The following is a 20,676-nucleotide window of genomic DNA, read 5'->3' as shown; positions in this document are numbered from 1 at the left end:
CTGAGAAATCTGGCAAGTGGGGCTGAAGATCCCTGATGTGTCAGTTCCAGGGTTGGATGGAAACAAGTGGTTTTAGTGGACATGGAAGTAAAGGGAGGTGAGCTGTGAGGAAAGAGCCGTTGAAGTCTGGGGAGACTCAGAAGTTGGGGTAGAATCTCGACCCATAATCCGAGGAGTGCAGATGCAAATCAATTTGTTAGGGCTGCATAAATGAAAGAAGGACTTTACCAACACACTAAGTTTTTCCAACAACCGATTGTATTCTTTGAATATTTGTAAGTATTGATATTTTGGAAATGTTTAATGAGATTTCATATATAATTCTGCATTCAATTTATGCCCAGGTCACTTTGCTATTATACGTTTATGTGCTGCATTTTTATGAATAGACATTTTCTCAAATTTCTGAATTATTTTGCCAAACTATGTGTTAAGAGTTTTTTCTAGAGGTCCACCTTCTTGACTCACTTTTCTGATGAGAAACCTATCAGGTTTCTCCATAGTAATTTTCAATTTTAATAGCTCCTCAATGTGAGAAACTTAATGTTAACTAAGAAATGAATTACCCCTAAAGAATCTTCTCCTTTCAAGATGCTAACCGTGTTTTCTCCAGTGTGAAATCTCACATGTGCCACAAGCGTTACTCTGTGAAGAAAGGATTTCTCTTGATTTTTCAAGGCATAACTTCTCCAGTAAGAAGTGTTTGGTATTCCAAGAGAATTCATTGCCCTTGGAAAGACTTTCCCTTCTTATTTAGCTTATAAAGGATTTCCTCTCTTATTTTCCATTTTAGCAGCATTTTATCACTGTGTTTTCTTGTGAACATCAAGCCTTGTGCTTGGCTGAATGTTTATTCTCAGAAAATACAAATAAAGGGTTCATCCAAGTAAAGTTTTCTTACGTTATTTGACAACAAATTGCACATAAAAACATTTTCACACTGAACGCAGAGCTAGAGATTCTCTACCTGAAAGTCCCACACGTTTTAAGTTATTAAAACTGTTGCTGAAGACTTTTAGTTTATTATGTTGACAGTTTCAGCTCTCTCGTGTCATTTATGATCAGATCACTAACAAGCCTTTGGTACATATATGTCGTACAATTTCTCTTCCATATGAATTTATTGATGTGGACTGAAGAATAAAGGTAACTGAAGTAACGTCCATGTTGATTATAGTAATTCTTCAAAATGTGAGTCCTTTGGCATGTTTAGATGTTACAACTGCAGCTGAAGTCTCTTCCATATTCCTTACATTCGTCATTCCTAACACCATGTCATCTAAAGTCAGAATATGTTCTGAAGACATTTATCATTTTCTCTCCAGGGTGAATTTTCTGATGTTATTTAAGATTAGTACACTGACTGAAGGCTTTCCCACATAAATGGCATTCATATGGCTTTTCTCCAGTGCGTGTTCTCTCATATCATCTAAGGTCAGAAGATAGACTGAAGGCTTTCCCACATAGAAGACAAGCATGTGGTTTCTCTTCAGTGTGAATTCTTGTGTGTACTCTAAAGCCAGAGATTTGACTGAAGACCTTCCCACTTTTATCACATTCATAACGCTTTTATCCAAGGTGAGTTCTCTCATGTCTTCGAAGATTAAAGGTTTGAATAAAGCCTTTCCCACACTGATGACACTTCTACGGTCTCTCTCCCCTGTGAGTTTTCTCATGTCTTCTAAGGTGAGAACACTGAGTGAAGGATTTTCCACATAGATGACATGCATATGGCCTGTCTCCAGTGTGAGTCATGTGCCATCTAAGGTGAAAGTAATTAGTATAGGCCTTTTCACATATATTACATTGATATGATTTACCTTTAGTATGAATTTGTTTATGTGGTTTAGGGAACAACTGATTACTAAGGGATTTTCCACACTGTTTGCTGATGTAGGGTTTCTTTCCACTCTGAGTTAACAAATGCTGAGTCATTGTGGAACTGTGAGTGCAATCTTCTCCCAAATCATTACATTCAAAGGGATCCTCCAGAATGAGAGAGTTCTCCTTTAGGGACAAAGATTAAAAGCTCTTAATGATTTACCAACATACATCTATACATTCATTTCACCACCTTTGAATTCTAGACCAACTATTCAGTGGTAGAGCCCAGTTGAAATCTTTCCAATGTTACTTGTGTGAAAGGAAATTAAATTTTGGCACCCCAAACTCATTGAACCAAAGGGAAAAATCGAGCTGGGAACAGGGTCACACAAACCTGCCTCCTCCTTCTGGTTCCTAAATAGTATGGCTACAAGATGAAAAGCTACATGCCTCCCCCATATTTTGCCCGCAAGGAAATTCCTCATGAGCTGTTAAAGTTACACCATGGCAATGCAAACTGATAGCTTGTCTTTATAGGCGCAGTCATCCCCAGTTCACCAGACACAAATGCATATCCGATTGTTTCCCTGCCCCATTTTGCCTATGTTGTCTTATATAAAATGCAGCTCTCCTGCATTATTCCTCTGCCTCATTTGTTTATGTCATCTTATGTAAAAAAATCCAGATTCAGTGAGCCAGAAAAATGCATGAATGACTATTTTTTTCTATGCACCTTTTACATGAAAATTGTGTACTTCTCAATATCCCACCCTTTCCCCCTTTAAATTTAGAGAAAATCATCTTTGGAGAAAGGTATACACCTGTCCCCCAGGTACACGTCCTTAACTCTGGCAAATAAATCTCCTAAAATGATTGAGACTTGTCTGGTCATTTTTCTCGATTGACACTTGCGTACACATTGTCTCCTGCAGACACAGATATTTTCTCTTTTGTAAGATCCCAACTGCAGAGTTATTCCATTGATTGTGATGATATCAATATCTTTCAAAGTCTGAACATGAGCAATGTATATGCACTTGTTCTATTTTAAAGATCTCATGTTATGGTTTAGAACACAGGTCACTTTATTCACTGAATTCAAACTATCAATTTTTTTTTGGCTTAGAAAGCACTTAATGCCAGCCTAATTACATTCAGGTGACTGTGCGTCATTACTAACTTAACCCATTACCAGGTCTTTAACTTAGATGACTGGTGTACACAGCTATAAAACTCACCATTGTCATACCGGTGGATGCGGCTTTTCTGATAGGATGCATGAATATCGTGTGTTTTTTCTTAAGGGCACTTTCCTTGTCTGAAATAATTGAAAAATAAATTGTTACCTTGGTATTATGGTAATAAAATTGTTTGAAAAACCCCAAGGCCCTTTTACTTTTTTTCAAAAATTGACACTTAGATGTGGCAAATGTGTCAAATGAAGAAAATACTTCAATAGAAGAAACAGATTGTACAGCGTCAGCAATTAGAAAAGTGCTTTAAAATTAAAATGTGAAAAGAGATAAAATGGAGATGAGATATCAGGCAGGTAAATAGAGGGATAGTCTTCACAGGGGTATCGGGAAAAGAGTCAGCATGTGACAGTTTAACCCCAACAGGTACATGAATTATCCTTTTCCCGAAAGTAAAAGAAAAGGCAAGAGGACACAAGAGTAGCATCTGACATATGAACAAAATGATAATAACATCTAAGGAATTCTGCTCCAGTAGCTTAACCTACATTTTAGAAATTACCACTCATTTAATAAAACTGCTAATTAATATTTGACTGATATTATTCATTGACAAAGCACTTCCTCCTGTTAGAGCACAGGACCTTGTTCCTTACCCAGATTCTGGCCTTGGAGAAATTCTCTTCCTTCCCGCCAGAGCTCTTTTCCTTGCTCCAGCTGCAAAGTTATATAGGATTTGCTTCTCTGTACCCTGTTAGTGGAAACAGTACATGTGTTTTGAGTTCACTGTCAATAAATGTGCATTATCACCAACTGTAAGGCAGGCTACCGAGGAAGAATAAAAACAGTGAAGGTCAGCTCAGGCCACAAGACCTAGAACACAGAAAACTCCCCAGGATTTTTCTGACCCAACGTGAGACTAGAAAATAAATCCAAACAAAAGGTCCATCAGGAAAAGGAAATTCAAAACAGTCAGGACCTATGAATGCTGAGTCCATGCCTAAGTTCCAAGACACAATGCATAATACACAGTCTTTTCAGAAAGAGATTAATTAAACCTCTGCACAGTATGTTTATTATTATTCTCATGCAGAACAAAAAAAACATTCGATTTACAAAAATAATTGGTGTTCTATACAGAAAAGATATTGCTATTGTTTTCACTAATTGGTCTCAGCCTAAGCATAGCGACTGAAGCAGAAGAGTTATTTAGAAAATATTTAATTTAATACATTGAAAATATTCATTAAGTTCCTAGGTCTGTTCTGAGTATTAGAGACTGAGTACCAAGGAAACCATGAAATCCCTGTCAAGATTACATTCTAATTGCGTGACACACTAAATAAAACAAAATAAAATCAAATCAAATAAAGATATTTCTTTAGACAGATTTAGAGAGCTCAAACTTTTTTCAGATAAGATCTGTGAGAGAATCAGAGAAGAGATTAGAGTGAGATATGGGGAAGCTGTTCCAACACTTATCGAATGAATGAGTCAATGTGTGTCTACATACGTATGTGAATGTTGAGGGACTCACCGAGGGACACCAGGTGACACACGTTTTCCAGCATTACATCTCTGTACAGCTTTCTCTTGGATGTGTCCATCATGGCCCACTCTTCCTGGGTGAAGTCAATAGCTACATCTTCAAAAGTCACTTTGTTCTAAAACATCACAGACATTTTAGTTTAGACAGAGAATCCCTTTTAATGTCCAGAGGAGGAAAGCTGAAATGACATAGGTAGGAGCTGGGTATGCAGAACACTCAGTGTTTTAGGTTCCAGCCAGTTCATTCTCAATACTAAGCTGGTATCTGCCTTTCAAATTCACTCACAGAGACATACCCACTCTTACTCCATTAAACTTTCCTATGAAGAAATATAGCATGAGATGTGGCATAATATAGCCCAGATATTTTTTAGTAATGTGTTAATCACCTGTACATAACTGATTATAAAATTTTCACTTGAACCTTCATAAATAAAACAAATTTACCATGAATTTCAAGTAAATTACAGATTTGTCACAAGGCAAATAACCATGATTTACTACTTTTTAAACATGACCGTGATTAAATGAATTATTTCTCTAGATAAAACACAGGTTTCTCACCAATCAAATGGTTAAAAGACCTATTGTGTGTTTTGAATAATCTAAAGAAGTAATAGAAAACATGTTTCCTATCTAGCAAATATTTATTAAATACAGGTCATTGGTCCCTTATTCATTAAAAAGTTAGAAAGTGATGAACCAGACTCCAGCATTCTTCAGAACTGAACAAGTTTTACACAGAATATAGGATTCAATTCATACATATAGTCACTCTAATGTTATGCAATTCAGGTGTTCATGACAAGGCTTAAAGACAGTCCAGCCGCACAAGACAAGACCGCTGAGGCTGCAATACTGAGGAAGTCTTAGTCTGATGATTCCTGTGATATGAAGCCTCCTGTTCTCAACTTTCTCTGGTCAACCCAAACATCAGTTATCACTGCCTCTCTTTTAGCTTTACCTTGTCACTTGGCTTGTTCAAGGATAAAAAGGCCTCTTTACTGTTTTGTTTTTTTCTAACCAGCCCTTATAGAGCATTTCCACAGAACTCTAAATTGTACTATATCTACTATATTCCTTCTCCTGAGTGTGCAACCATAATTAAGTAATTGTATTTCTTATATGTTACTTTCAGTTACCAGAAGGCAAAAAGTTAATTATCAAAAGGCAAAACGAATGGGGATAAGAATAATAATGACTTCTTTAGTTGTCCTTTTGCAAAGTTTTTAAAAGCATAAATATATTTTATCAAACTCTCCTTTTTCCTCAACACTGTGCAGCTCTTGCCCAAGGCCTATCACACGGGATTTATTGAACTCAGCTGCTCGAACATCAGCCTCATTATTGGGCTGTGATCTTCTGCTCTTCACGCATCTCTATTGCCTGCATTCATCACAATCCTAAGTCTATGTCAGCCAACGGGACAGTTAATGGGTCAATTATTTCCCTATGAGGTTATAGGATGGATAGAAGAAAAAGAAATACATAAATGAGACCTCCATGTCATTTCTTGTAAATAGCCTGCATAGGGGCTGGAATAAAGTAGTGTAATATTAGAAATTATATTGATAATTTAGGAATCTTTGACACGTGATACCCAACCTAGAGTCCTGAGAAAACTTAATTGGAGGCCAGATACCTGAAAGTCTCCTGATTGCATTTGGAACACCCAGGCTGGGTGGATTTTGCATCATAAAAACAAACAAAAAAAAGAATAAAAATGAAACACCCATGCAAACTGGAGGAAACTGCCCATTTGCCAGCAATATGGGTATAATTTCAGTAGAAAGAGCCATCCCCCACTCACTAGTGAATGCATTGTCAAGAACTCAGTTTCTCTCTGTCTTCTTCTGGATTTCCACTTGCAGACGCTTCAGGCACTAAGAAAAGCTGAGGTTGGAGAAAGAACACGTGAGACACCAGCCTTGTACATAATTTTCAGACCAACCTGTGATGAAAAGCCAGACCTTCACTGAAGGGTGACACCACCTGCACCACAGCCTGACCAACAGTCACAAACACACAGAGGCCTCTCCTCTTTTCCCATGGTCAAAATTAGGAAGCCTATGACTGTGGTTTCTGACAAAGAAGGAACACAGATATCTTATGAATGAGAGCATCAAAAGCACTGGGTTTTGTATGTGAATTGACACAAGTCCAGATATTCAATTCCCTCACTGATTTTAAACACAGGGATCCCTGACTCCGCCGACATGTGGAATATGATTTCCACCTGTAGATAAACACTGTGGGATTTCTCAGATTTTATTATCCCAGCTTTATGCCCTAGCAATGTTTCTCCAACACCAATCACAGCCTTCTGAAACCTTACTCCACTTTTACTTTCTCTCAATTTTGACTTTTGTATTTCCCTTTGGAACTCAGAAATCAATCAAGTAAGAATCTGTTTTAGGGACAAGTGCGGTTGCTCTCGCCTGTAATCCCAGCACTTTGGGAGGCCAAGGCACGTGGATCACCTGAGGTCAGGAGTTCAAGACCAGCCTGGCCAAAATGGTGAAACTCCATTTCTACTAAAAATACACAAATTATCTGGGCATGGCGGTGTTTGCCTGTAATCCCAGCTACTCAGGAGGCTGAAGCAGGAGAATTGCTTGAACCCAGGAGGCAATTACAGTGAGCCGAGATCCTAACACTGCACTCCAGCCAGGGCAACAGAGCAACTCTGTATCTCACACACACACACACACACACACACATACACACACACAAAATCTGTTTTAAGATGGGGATAATCAACTCAGGAATTTATTTCACTTGGAGGGTCAACACTCCCATCCTGCTGATCTAGCCCTTAAAATCCCCCGCATCAGAAATTCGCAGCAGTACCCTGCGTCATGGTGTTTTTGTCCTGTGTATACAGTCACAATCCTCTAGGATGCTCAGAAAATACAAAATGCCTTAGGGCTGAGAGAAATTTAGCAGCTCAATCTGATATTTTACTAAGGTGGTATCTAAAATTCTTGCAATCATGGTTTATATTAGTCTTTGTTAGTTGCAATATCTCTGATTATCATGATACATATTTGCTGAGAAATACTGATGTTCATGTGTATATTCATACATAGATATGTAGGTATATAGATGGATATGTTTATATGAACGCATGTGTTTGAGATGGGGGAAAACATGCATGTATTATTTCTCTGCTAAAAATATAAAAATAATTAAATATATTTTATGTACAAATGATAATTATGTGTCATAAACAAAAAATTAACTGACCTATTTGTACATGAAATCCAGGAAAAATAAAAAGGGTAGCTTTGTATTAATTGTGACATTGTGCTTACAGATATACACAAATTTCCTTATTTAACCCTTATAATAACCCTGCTGATTATAGTTTATTTACCAGTTTAATAAATGATCAACAGAGTTTGACAAATATGACAAAATTACAAAACTAGAAAATGACACAGCAATACTTTTAATTATATTCTGCCTTGTCACTGCCTCTTCTTGCTTTTTTACAAAATTACTCCCCTAACCAAGGTTCTCTATGATTCTGGGGACTCCAGGATTTAGACCCCAGTTCCCAAACTTCACTGTGTTTATTTTTACTGCCACATTTTAATGCACATTTACAGACTTCAACAAGCACTTTTCAATATCAACTTTTTTCTTATTCCTTGGACTATTTCCTACATCTGTTCATCAAGACTCCAGTAACATATGACTCCATCTGCCTGTCCCTTCCATGAATGTACCTGACAGTACATGTATTATGTAGTCTATAATTCAAGCAGAACAGATATTCCTTCAAAACAGTAAGGTATTAGAGAATGCCTACAAAGCTTCAGTGAAACCAGCTGTAACCCTTAATACTATTACCATGTAAACTCTTCCTCGAATATCAAAATAAGATTTGGACTTTAGAGAATATCTGTGTGTGATTATAACCCAAACATGAACTAAAAGTAATTTCAATGGTCATATACAGACTGTGCCAGGGACAAAAAAGGACAAATATTATAAGAAAATTAAAGCACACTTATTTCCTAAAGGACTCTTGTGTGGAATCTATAAAAACTATTTCAAGATATAGAGATTAAATATATTTCAAAACACATACATACACAAGCAATCTTTAGGAGAAATTTTTTAAAACTTATGTTATGAGTCTAAAATTTTCATTAATTCATGGAAAAAATGTATTGACAAACTTCTCACCAGAGCAGGAATAACAACTTACGTATTTGGTGACTTCAAGATAAGAGCCTGCACAGCTTAGTATCTCCCTCCAGATCTCTCTCTCTCTCTCTCTCTCTCTCTCTCTCTCTCTCCTTTTTTGTTTTTTGACAGAGTTTCACTTTTGTTGCCCAGGCTGGAGTGCAATGGTGAAATCTCAGCTCACTGCAACCTCCACCTCCCAGGTTCAAGCTATTTTCCTGCCTCAGCCTTCCAAGTAGCTGGGATGACAGACATGCGCCACCTCGCTTGGATAATTTTGTATTTTCAGTCGAGACGGGGTTTCTCCATTTTGGTCAGGCTGGTCTGGAATTCCTGACCTCAGGTAATCCACCCGCCTCAGCCTCTCAACGTGCTGGGATTACAGGCGTGAGCCACAGCGCCCAGCCCAGATCTCTTAAAAAGTCATGAGGAAGGAGCCATTCTGCATCCTCAATATTCCCTTAATATTTTAAGGACACTCATAACAACTAAGAGGCAGACTTGTGACTTCCTAGCCCTTTCAGGGCTATTTAGGCATACCTTAGTGAAGTATTAGGAATGCAGTATTAGGTCTCAAGTTCCTGGACACCAAAACCATGTTCTCCAACAGATCTTCAGTAAAAATAGCTGATGTCTATATTCTTTTGCCTGTCCTTTCCCTTCCTTTTAATTCAGAACTGCGGTCTTGAAAAGTGCTATTATTTAGTAGGTTCTCTCAATTCTCAACACCAGCACTATACAGTGTTGAGTAACATCTCAGGTGCTAGGGAAACAGCAGCCGACATTCTAGCAATGCACAAATAGAAAAGCAAAGATCACCACAGAGTAAAAGAGAATAGATTTTTTTAAAGTATGAAACCAAAACGAATATATATCAGATTACACTATAAATGGAAAATCCTATTTTCTTGACTGGATTGCAAGTCAAAACCTCTCATGGCTTCCAACATCCAATATATTCAAAGCAGTTCAGGAATGGTGAAAGTGGAATGGAATTTAAAATTATTCTAAGGTTGCATGTGTGAAAGCACCATGCCCTGAAACAAAATATTTATTTTTAAAGTGCATAATGAACACTGCATACAAAGTTTGTGTAACGAGAGAGAAAAAAATCTCACATTTTTTAAAAAGGAATATGCAACATATTTACATATAATAAAATAAAATTAAACTAAAATAACAACAATGAAAGACACAATCTGACCTCTGAAAATCAAGGGAGAAATCTCTTTTAAATAAACTTGGCACAATTTTTAATGTAAGTTATGAAAAATAATAATACCTGAATATAGTATGTAAAAGTACCAACACAATAAAGCTAAAACAATATCCGTGGAAAAATTATTTGCTGTAGATTACTTTTAAAAAATGATCTAAGTCCTTTCCTGAAGAAGGTAGATGAATGAAATTTAAAAATTGCCTGAGAAAAATCTGTGAAAGGAAATGAATATAGAGAAGCAGAATATAATTTAACTATAAAGCACACAAATAGAATTTAAAAATAAGGCCGCGTGCAGTGGCTCATACCTGTAATCCCAACACTTTGGGAGGTGGAGGCAGGCGGATCACCTGAGGTCAGGAGTTTGAGACCAGCCTGACCAACATGGAGAAACCCCGTCTCTACTAAAAATAGAAAAAAAAAAAAAAAAACTGGCGGGCGTGGTGGCACATGCCTGTAATCCCAGCTACTAGGGAAGCTTAGGCAGGAGAATCGCTTGAACCTGGGAGGCAGAGGTTGCATTGAGCTGAGATCATGCCATTGCACTCCAGCCTGGGCAACAAGAGCAAAACTCTGTCTCAAAGAAATAAAAAATAAAAATAAAATAAAAATAAGTGGCAGCCAACATGCCCAACATGATTTTCTGTGATGAAAGAAATTCTCTGTATCTACATTGTCCAATGCAGTAACTACCACACATATGTAGTCACAAAATTTCTACTTTGGCCACAAATTTGGCTATTACTACTAAGGATATGCCATTTAGTTATTTAATTATAATTAATTTACAGTTTATAGCCACATGTGACTAGTAGTTACTCTATTGGTCAACGCAGATCTAGAATCTTGGAGAAGGCAGTTAAAATAATGAGATATGGTCAAAACAAAAATGGAAAAGGCGCACAAATAGTGAACACAGAATATGAGAATGTGAAGTAACAAGTCACACAGTAAAATTTAATAATGAGATGCTGCCTTGATGGGACACATGTCTAATGATATTCAAGGCTTGTCTTGTTACAGGTAGAAGAGCAGGAGCAGGGCAGGAGAGGGCTCTTCCCCTACCCACTAGAAATGTCAGATGATGGTCTGTTAATGATCACTTTGCCTCTAAAAGTGACAATTAGGCAGCACCAGAGAGAGGCCATTTCCTGGTGGTCTACACCTGTTAACATCAAAAATGTTAACTAAATGCAGACCCCAGGAAGAAGCAACTTCTTGGGCATTTATGTTAAGAGACAAAAATGGCAAAGCATAATCTTCTGGGGACACACTCCACTGGAAAAGGAAAGAAAACTTCAGATGGACATGAGCATAACTCCCTAAACGCACCGTGCATGCTCAATTCCAAAGGGTAAGGAAAGCACTGTGCATGCCGGAAACTCTCCCTAAAGGAAGAATCATGGGAAAGAGGCAAGCCCATCCCAGGATCAAGGTTAAAGGCCCTTCTCTTTTCTCTCTTGGACCTTCAGGCATCCACCTGGGTCTCTTCCAAGAGAATTTTCCTTTCCTTTCTGTTCTAAAGCCTTTTTAAATAAACTTCCACTCCTGCTCTGAAACTTAGCCTCTTTTTCCGCTGTATGCCCCTCAGTCGAATACTTTCTTCTGAGGAGGCAAGGACTGAAGTTGCTTATGGACCCATGCAGATATGCTGCCAGTAACTCGAATCTCTTCTACTGGTAACAGTATCATTGTAAGGGAATGAGACCAGTTCACATCTCAGTGCTCGGAGAACTCACCAAAAATAAAAAATTGGAGGATGCTGTGAACTTATCTACCTTCCAAGGCAAGTCCCACAAGCAAGAAGCAAGACTCTCTTCCCCCAAGGTCTTAAACTCTTCTGATGCTCCTTCTCTGGGAAAACGTATCCTCTGATAGGCTTCCCCTTATATAGGAAAAAACAATTAATAAACCTAATCAGCACTACATTCCAAGAGACATGCCCTGATTGCACAGATACTGAACCTCATCAAAACTTCATTCTGGAGACACACCCGGGTCAATTTGATTGGATTTTTGAGACAACTACTAAAAACCCCACATCAACTTGGAAACCAAAGAGTTAAGGCTATTTTGAAGGAAAAATAGGAAGATTCATTCCTTTTTTCATTCATAGGTACTTTTTTATTTTATTTTATTTTTTTTGAGATGCAGTCTTGCTCTGTCGCCCAGGCTAGAGCGCAGTGGTGCGATCTCGGCTCTCTGCAAGCTCCGCCTCCGGGGTTCATGCCATTCTCCTGCCTCAGCCTCCCGAGTAGCTGGGACTACAGGCGCCCGACACCACGTCCGACTATTTTTTTGCATTTTTTTTAGTAGAGACGGAGTTTCACCCGTGTTAGCCTGGGTGGTCTCGATCTCCTGACCTCGTGATCCGCCCACCTCGGCCTCCCAAGTGCTGAGATTACAGGCGTGGGCCACCGCATCCGGCCTTATAAGTACTTTTGAGTGTATTATATGTACTAGAAAGCATTCGCAGTCATGGGGTACAGCAAGAAACCAGACAAACTCGAGTCTTATGGAGACTCTATATTCTAAAATTATTTGGAAGTAAACTGGACTTGAAAACAAATGGAAAGTGAATAGATCTAAAAAGTTTCAATATTCATGATGATGTAAAAAAATAAAATATATTGCAGAAATGAAGTCAGGAAGTGTTAGGGGGCATATGGTACTTTTAAGGCCATTGGTATCCTCTGAAATTCAAGCAGGCTGAATACATTTGCATAACTAAAAGGAAAGCAGATGCTAATAGAAGACAATGAAGAAAGAGCCTGAAAGACATTTCAGAGACCTTGGCTGGTGGCAGCCCCTCCCTTCAAAGGTCTGGAGGCCTATAAGGGAAGACTGGTTTTGTGGGCTGGGCCTAGGGCTGCACCACCCAGGGCAAGCGCAGGACAGTGCTCACAGCATTCTACCTGCCAACCACTCCAGCTCCAGCCAAGGCTAAAAAGGCCCCAGACACAATTTGGATCACTGCTTTGAGGGTGCAAGCCATAAGCCTTGGCAATTTCCATGGGATATTAGACCTGCAGTTGCACAAAGTACAGGAGTGCGCTGCTGATAAAGACACATCCGAGACTGGGCAATTTACAAAAGAAAGAAGTTTCATTGGACTTACAGTTCCACATGGCTGGGGGGAGGCAGAAGGCGAAAGGAATTTCTTACATCACAGCAGGCGAGTGAGAGAATGAGAGCCAAGCAAAACTGGTTTCGCCTCATCAAACCATCAGAACTCGTAAGACTTATTCACTACCACGAGAACGATATGGGAGAAACTGCCCCCATGATTCAATTATTTCCCACTGGGAACCCTCACAACATGTGGGAATTGTGGGAGTATAATTTGAGGTGGGATTTGTGGGGGGACACAGAGCCAAACCGTATCAGAAGCCTTCACCTGGATTTCAAAAGATGTATGGAAAAGCTTGTATGTCCAGTAGAATTCTGCTGGGGTGGAGACCTCATGGCAAATGTCTACTATAGCAGTGCAGAGGGAGAATATGGGGTAGGAGCCCCCACAGAGTCCCCACTGGGGCACTGCCTAGTGGAGCTCTGAGAAGATGGCCACCATCCTCCAGACCCCAGAATGATAGATCCACTGACAGCTTGCACCCTGAGCCTGGAAAAGCTGCAGGCACTCAACGCTAGCCCTTGACAGCAGCCATGGGGACTGACCCTTGTATCCAAAAGAAAATAATTGTTCTACCATAAAGACATGTGCACTCATATATTTATTATAGCATTATTTGCAAGAGCAAAGACATGAATATTTTCTCTATCATTGGATAGAGAAAATGTAGTATATGTACACCATGGAATACTATGCAACCATTAAAAAATTATGTCCTTTGCACCAACATGGATGCAGCTAGAGACCATTATTCTAAAATAATGCAGGAAGAAAAAACCAAATACCATACGTTCTTAGTTATAAGTAAGAACAAAGCGCTGATTACACATGGATGTAAAGATGGCAACAACGGATACTGGGGACTACAAGAAGGGGAAGGGAAGGTGGGGACCAAGACCTGAAAAACATATACACCATGAAATACTATGTTTTCTACCTGGGTTACAAGATCATTCATACTCCAAGCCTCAGCATCACACAATGTGCCAATGTAAAACCCTGCACATGCATTCACTGAATCTAAAATAAAAGTTGAAATTTTTTTTAAATAGGTGAAGATCTGAATAGACGTTTCCCAGAAGAAGAGATACAAATGGCCAACAAATATATGACAAAATTCTTACCATCTCTAATTGTCAGGGGGATGCATACAAAAACCACCATGAAATGTCACCTGACACCTCTTAGAATAGCTGTTATCGAAAAGATGAATAGCAAGTATTAGCGAGGATGTGGACAAAAGATAACCCTTGTATACTTGTGGTGGAAATACAAACTACTATGGCCATTTTGGATAATAGTATGAAGGTTTCTCAAAAAATTTTTAAATAAAACTACCTGCTGATGAGGCTGTTGAGATATAGGAACACTTTTACACTGTTGGTGGAATGTAAATTAGTTCAACCATTGTGGAAGACAGTATGGTGATTCCTGAAAGACCTAGAACCAGAAATATCACTTGACCCAGCAATCTCATTACTGTGTATCAACCCAAAGGAATATAAATCATTCTGTTATAAAGATACGTGTACACACATATTCACTGCAGCACTTGTCACAATAGCAAAGACATGAAATCAACCCAAAGGTCCATCAATGATAGACTGGATAAAGAAAATGTGGTACATATACACCATGAAATACTATGCAGCCATAAAAGGGAATGAGATCATGTCCTTTGCAGGGACATAGATGGAGCTGGAAGCCATTATCCTCAGCAAACTAACCCGGGAACAGAAAATCAAACACTGCATGTTCTCACTTACAAGTGGAAGCAGAACAATGAGAACATATGAATACTGAGAGGGGAACAACACACATTGGGGCCTGTTGGGAGGCAGGTGGAGGGAGAGTATCAGGATAAATGGGTAATACATATATGCATTGGAATATTATTCAGTGTTACATAATAATGAAATCATGTCATTTGTGACAACATGGGTGGACTTCAAGGGCATTATGTTATATGAAATAGGCCAGCCACAGGATGACAATTACTATATGATTTCACTTGCATTTGAAATCTAAAATAGACAAACTCACAAAAGCAGAGAGGAGAATGGTGGTTGCCAGGGGCCCTGGTGCAGGGGAAATGGGTAGATGTGGTTAGAGCACAAAGTTTCAGATATACCATAGAAGTAAGTTCTGGAGGTCTCATTTACAGCATAGTGCTTAGAGCTAAGAATACTGTATTGCACACTTAAAATTTGCTAAAAGGGTGGATTTTGTGTTCTTACCAAAATTTCTTACCAGTAATAATAATAATAATGGGGGGGGGGACTTTAGGAGGTGAAGGATATGTCTATAATCTTAAGGGTAGTGGTGTTCATGATGTATACTTACCCCAGACTCACTGAGATGCATACCTTAAACATGTACAGCTTTTTAAATGTAATCATAGCTCAACAAATTGGGTTAAAAAAATAAAAAGGGGGGTTGGTTAAAAAATTTAAAAGGAGGGGTAGATGTTCCCTTGTTTTTCTCTCTTGGCTATTTTCTTTCCTGGTGCCTGGAATTAAAAAATGATAGGTGCGCATTTAGCAGCCAAACTGGAGCCTCTTCTAAAGTACAGCAGAGCAGACAGCTGGAAGGGGCCTGCGTCCCTAATGAATTTGGCAAGCATCTGTACCAGCCGTGATAGGTGTAACTATAGATTTAAGTGAGAAAGAAATAAACTTCTGCCTTGTTTAAGCCACTTTGTTCAGACATTAATTTCATATGCATATAGAGAATATATGCTCCTTATGAGTAGGAAAAATGTTTATGCCATATGGTTCGTAATGGGTATTCCGCAATGTAGGATGATGCTGATTATGATGACAATGATGACAAACAGCATGAAATAATAAGTAATGAAAAAAAGTGGCTTAATAGTTGTATATGGTTACTTTATTTAAATATTCTGCTGCTAATATCATTCAATGTATTTGTATGCCGGTGGGAGTTTTATTTGATGTAGACTAAGAAAGTTTACATTATTTAATGAAAAATACTAGATCAATTTTAAAAAACAGTAAAAATATCATGAGATGGAACTAAGCATCTGTATTACAAAGCAACTGTCCCAGTTGATTTTATGCATAATAATGATTGAGAATCCCCTGATCTAGATCCAACATATCTCAACCTTTATAGGTGCTATCAAGGAAGCACCTAAGGAAGACAATTTTCCTGACTATATCCATACCTCCAGTTAGTAATAGATCTAGAGATCTAGAACCCAAATCCAGACCACCTGCTTCCATGTGCAGTGGTCTTTCGCTGTTCTGTTTTGTTCCACTTGGTGAAGAGGATTTGAGAATAAATTGCCACATAATTCAACTCCCTCCTCTGCTCTGAGGAATATAGCCTTGTCCTAGCAAGCAAGAAGCTCATACAGTAGTGGAAGAGGCAAATATACATTCACTAATCTAACATACAAGGCAGTAAGCACTGTAACATCAACAAAGCACTTTGGGGTTTCAGACCAGGAGCAAGTGGGGTGATTAATTCTTAGCAGGGCTAGAAAAGTCTGGGAAGTGTTCACTAACAAAATGTCTGGTCATTAACGAAAGCAACTGGTTTCTCAACACAGTCTAATTTATTGTAACAATATAAATGGTTGTTTGTTCATAAACTTTCATCTTTTGCCAAAATGTTTGTAGCTTATGTTCCCATTTAACAAGGTTTTCTGGCCAAAACTGTGCATCCACATCAGTCCTCCCATAAAAGCAATTGTGCATGCATAGAACACCTCTATCTATGAATATCCCCAATGAGGTACAGAAAGGCTCTTCTTATCCAAACAGAGACATTCCACTGGTGCTAGAGAACCACAGACGGAAGTTTTCTCTGCCTCCTAGAAATGAAGCCAAACTTTCTTCTTTCTTCAGCCATGAGGATTCCTGTCCTCCTCTTCACCATTTTCTTCTTTATGAGCCAAGTTCTACCAGGTAATAAAATAAACTTGGTAAGAATGGAGCGCCTGACACCTTACAGGGATTCAGAGCAATCACCATCATCTATGACCAGATAGGGGATCTCATAGGAAATCTGGAAGACACATCAGTCTCTGGCTCCCTGGTTAGGCCCAGTTCTGTCCAACCCACCTATAGAGGCCACACACAGCCAGTGCCCACCAGGTCCTGTCAGCCAGGAGGACCCGTGCTCATCTCCTGAAGTATCCGTGGGAGCCTGCATCCCACAGGGACCCACATCTCGGGGCCAACCTCTATGGGGGCCTCTTGGTTATGGTGGCGGGGGAGGGTAGTTGACCTCCAGCCCTCCCATCCTGGACACTGTATTTTGTGGGGATCATTCAGTCCTGGAAACTTCCTGGGGACCCCAGAAGGTAGAGAACAGGGTGGTCATGGCAGCCTCAGCTCCAGGCTCTGGGCCAGAAGTTGATAACGACCAATTGAGAGCAACCACTGAATTCGATCCTCTTACAGATACACGAGAAGTTGGCGAAAAACTGAATGTCGACCATTCTATGGTCATCCAGCATTTGAAACCAATTGGAAAGCTGAAAAATCTTGATAAGTGGGTGCCTCATGAGCTGACCAAATATTTTAAAAATCATCCTTTTGAAGTGTCATCTTCTCTTATTCTATGAAACAACAATGAACCATTTCTCGATCAGATTGTGACATATATAAAATCGAGAAAAGTGGATTTTATACAACAGCCAGCTCACAGGTTGGACTGAGAAGAAGCTCCAAACCACTTCCCAAAGTCAAACTTGTACCAAAAAAGGGTCATGGTCACGGTTTGGTGGTCAGCTGCCGGTCTTCTGATCCACTACACTTTTTGAATCCTGGTGAAATCATTACATCTGAGAAGTATGCCAAGTTGATCGATGAGATGCATGGAAAACTGCAGCACCTGGAGCTGGCACTGGTCAACATGAAGGGCCCAGTTCTCCACAACGCGTGACCACATGTCATACAACCAGGACTTCAAAAGTTGAATAAACTGGGCTATGAAGTTTTGTCTCATCTGCCATATTCACCTGAACTCTCACTAACCAACTACCACTTCTTTAAGCATCTTGACAACTTTTTGCAGGGAAAACACTTACACAACCAGCAGGGTGCAGAAAATGCTTTCCAAGAGTTCATCGAACCCTGAAAGCATGGAATAAACAAGTTTATTTCTCATTGGCAAAAATGTATTCAATGTAATGGTTTCTTCTTTTTTTTTTTAAGACCTAGTCTCACTCTGCTGCCCAGGCCAGAGTGCAAAGGTGCAATCTTGGCTCACTGCAACCTCTGCCTCCTGGGTTCAAGAGATTCTCCTACCTCAGCCTCTTGAGTAGCTGGGATTACAGGCACTTGCCACCACACAGGCTACTTTTTGTAATTTTAGTAGAGACGGGATTTCACCACGTTGGTCAGGCTGGTCTCAAACTCCTGACCTCCTGATTCACCCGACTCAGTCTCCCAAAGTGCTGGGATTACAGGCGTAAGCCACTGTGCCCAGTCCATTGTAATGGGTTCTATTTTGATTAATAAAGATGTGCTGCAGCCTAGTTATAAAAATTTAAAATTCACGGTCCAAAACCACAATTACTTTGGCACCAACCTAATAATAGAAGAATTAAAAGAGGCCTTTATATTAAAGAGCCCATGGATCATAAAATAATAAAGAATATTACAATCTCCATAACCCACAAACTTGGCAAGTTAGACCAACTGGATGAATTAAAAGACACAATCTGTTAATACTAAAACATAGGAGAAATAGGTAATCTAAAAATATTGATATCTACTTTAAAAATGGAATCAATACCTAATAACCTTACAGAAAACCTATATATTCCAAAAACCTGACATTCTGTCATGTTATTCTAACTGGTGGTATTTGGGGATTTCCATTTTGATAAGAACATAGGTGAGTAGCACACAATTACTTTTAGTGCTCATTGGTCAGGAAACCTATGTCCACTATAGGATACTGCAGAGCGATGCGTTTTGGAGAATTTAGGCAAGATAATATTATTTACAGAGTTAAAGGAAGACAACCTGTTTTATGTACAGTAATTCCTCATAATATCACAGGGGATACCATATTTAAACTTTGGGGTATCCCCAGGTATAATGCTTATTTGAGCCACATGTGAATTTCAGATACGGAGGCTTCCCGACTTTGGTGGCTTTCAACAGATGTAGAAGTTAATTCACAACCTACTTTGTGGAGGCATAAAATTCAATGAGCACTCATTTAGCATTTTATTTTAAATATTATTTTTGTAAACTTTGCATTTCCAATTAGGTGAAATTTTAAACCTGCTTCAGTTCTTATCCACTTTTTTTTTTTTTCCCTGAGACAGAGTCTTGCCCTCTCACCCAGACTGGAGTGCAGTGGCATGGTCTTGACTCACTTCAACCTCCACCTCCCAGGTTCAAGCAATTCTCCTGCCTCAGCCTCCCAAGTAGCTAGGATTACAGGTGCCCACCACCACGCCCGGTTAATTTTTGTATTTTTAGTGGAGATGTGGCTTCCCCATGTTGGTCAGGCTGGTCTTGAACCCCTGATCTTGTGATCTGCCCCCTCGGCCTCCCAAAGTGCTCGGATTACAGGCCTGAGCCACCGTGCCTGCCCTCTCCACTCTTTTTAGGCAGAGGGGAGTAAGGTTTGCTTTAAGTTAGGAGGGACTCCCGTGCACCCAATCCATTTGTGTAAATTTCTTCCTTCAGAGTTCTTCAAATCAGCATCACCATTGTTGAAGGCCTCCCACATGGTAATAATTGTGCTACAGGGTTTTTCGAACATGAAGTTTATGTTTGGCTGAATTAACCTCCTTGCTGTGGTGCAAGGGGGCCATAGGTGTTTTCACCAATTATGAAGCGGGTTCACTGTGTAATGGCTACCAACTTTTCTGAGTACAATGAGACCAAACACATTCATATATAAATTCCATAAAGTGAATTTATTACTTACAAATAGCAAACAAAAGACAACAGAAGTCCAGGATTCAATATGAACCGCTACCACAAGATCAGGAAGGCTACCCAGAGCAGATGGATGGAGTTTTGACTGTAAATGCTTCACTTGCACTACAACTGAGGGACCCCAGAAAGCAGCCCACCTTGGGTTTTCTCCCACGATGTGGTTTGCTGGACACAAACATTAAAGGCCACTCTGTTTCGAGCAGGGACTCTAACAGAGCCTGGGCTGTTCTGACCAATGTCACCTGATTATCAGGATATTGCCTTCCCAGCATATCATACAGTTATCTTGAGAACTACCAGTAGGAAAGGGAGGAAAATGGCCCTGCACCCTTCAAACTGAAGGATCAGGATATTTGTTGTGACAGAGGCACAGACAGTAGTGACAGAGTGTTCTTGTGAGCCATCTACTAGCTCTCTTGAACCATGAGGCACCATGGATGTACACCTCATCAGGAGGGTGTAGGGGACAGCGGCAAGGGGAGCAGCAGCACAAGAAACAAACAAGGCCACTACATCTGCCTACATAATTACTATTGTCTTGGAGTGTACAATAATTGATAATGTTCACATGGCTGCCCTCAGCATACAGAGATGGTGACCAGAGTAGATGCAGGGACTACAGAGATACAGCCTGAT

General features: G+C 39.5%; 1 pseudogene; it reads right to left on the bottom strand.

Moving 5' to 3' along the window:
• Positions 1–1,245: 1,245 nt before the first annotated feature.
• Positions 1,246–6,387, bottom strand: LOC135967533 (zinc finger protein 705A-like; annotated as a pseudogene).
• Between the last annotated feature and the right edge of the window lie 14,289 nt (positions 6,388–20,676).

The sequence above is a fragment of the Macaca fascicularis genome, chromosome 15, assembly GCF_037993035.2.
Source record: "Macaca fascicularis isolate 582-1 chromosome 15, T2T-MFA8v1.1".
NCBI classification, from domain to species: domain Eukaryota; kingdom Metazoa; phylum Chordata; class Mammalia; order Primates; family Cercopithecidae; genus Macaca; species Macaca fascicularis.
Note: the sequence above shows the minus strand (reverse complement) of the source record. Positions and strands in the feature narration are given on the sequence as shown.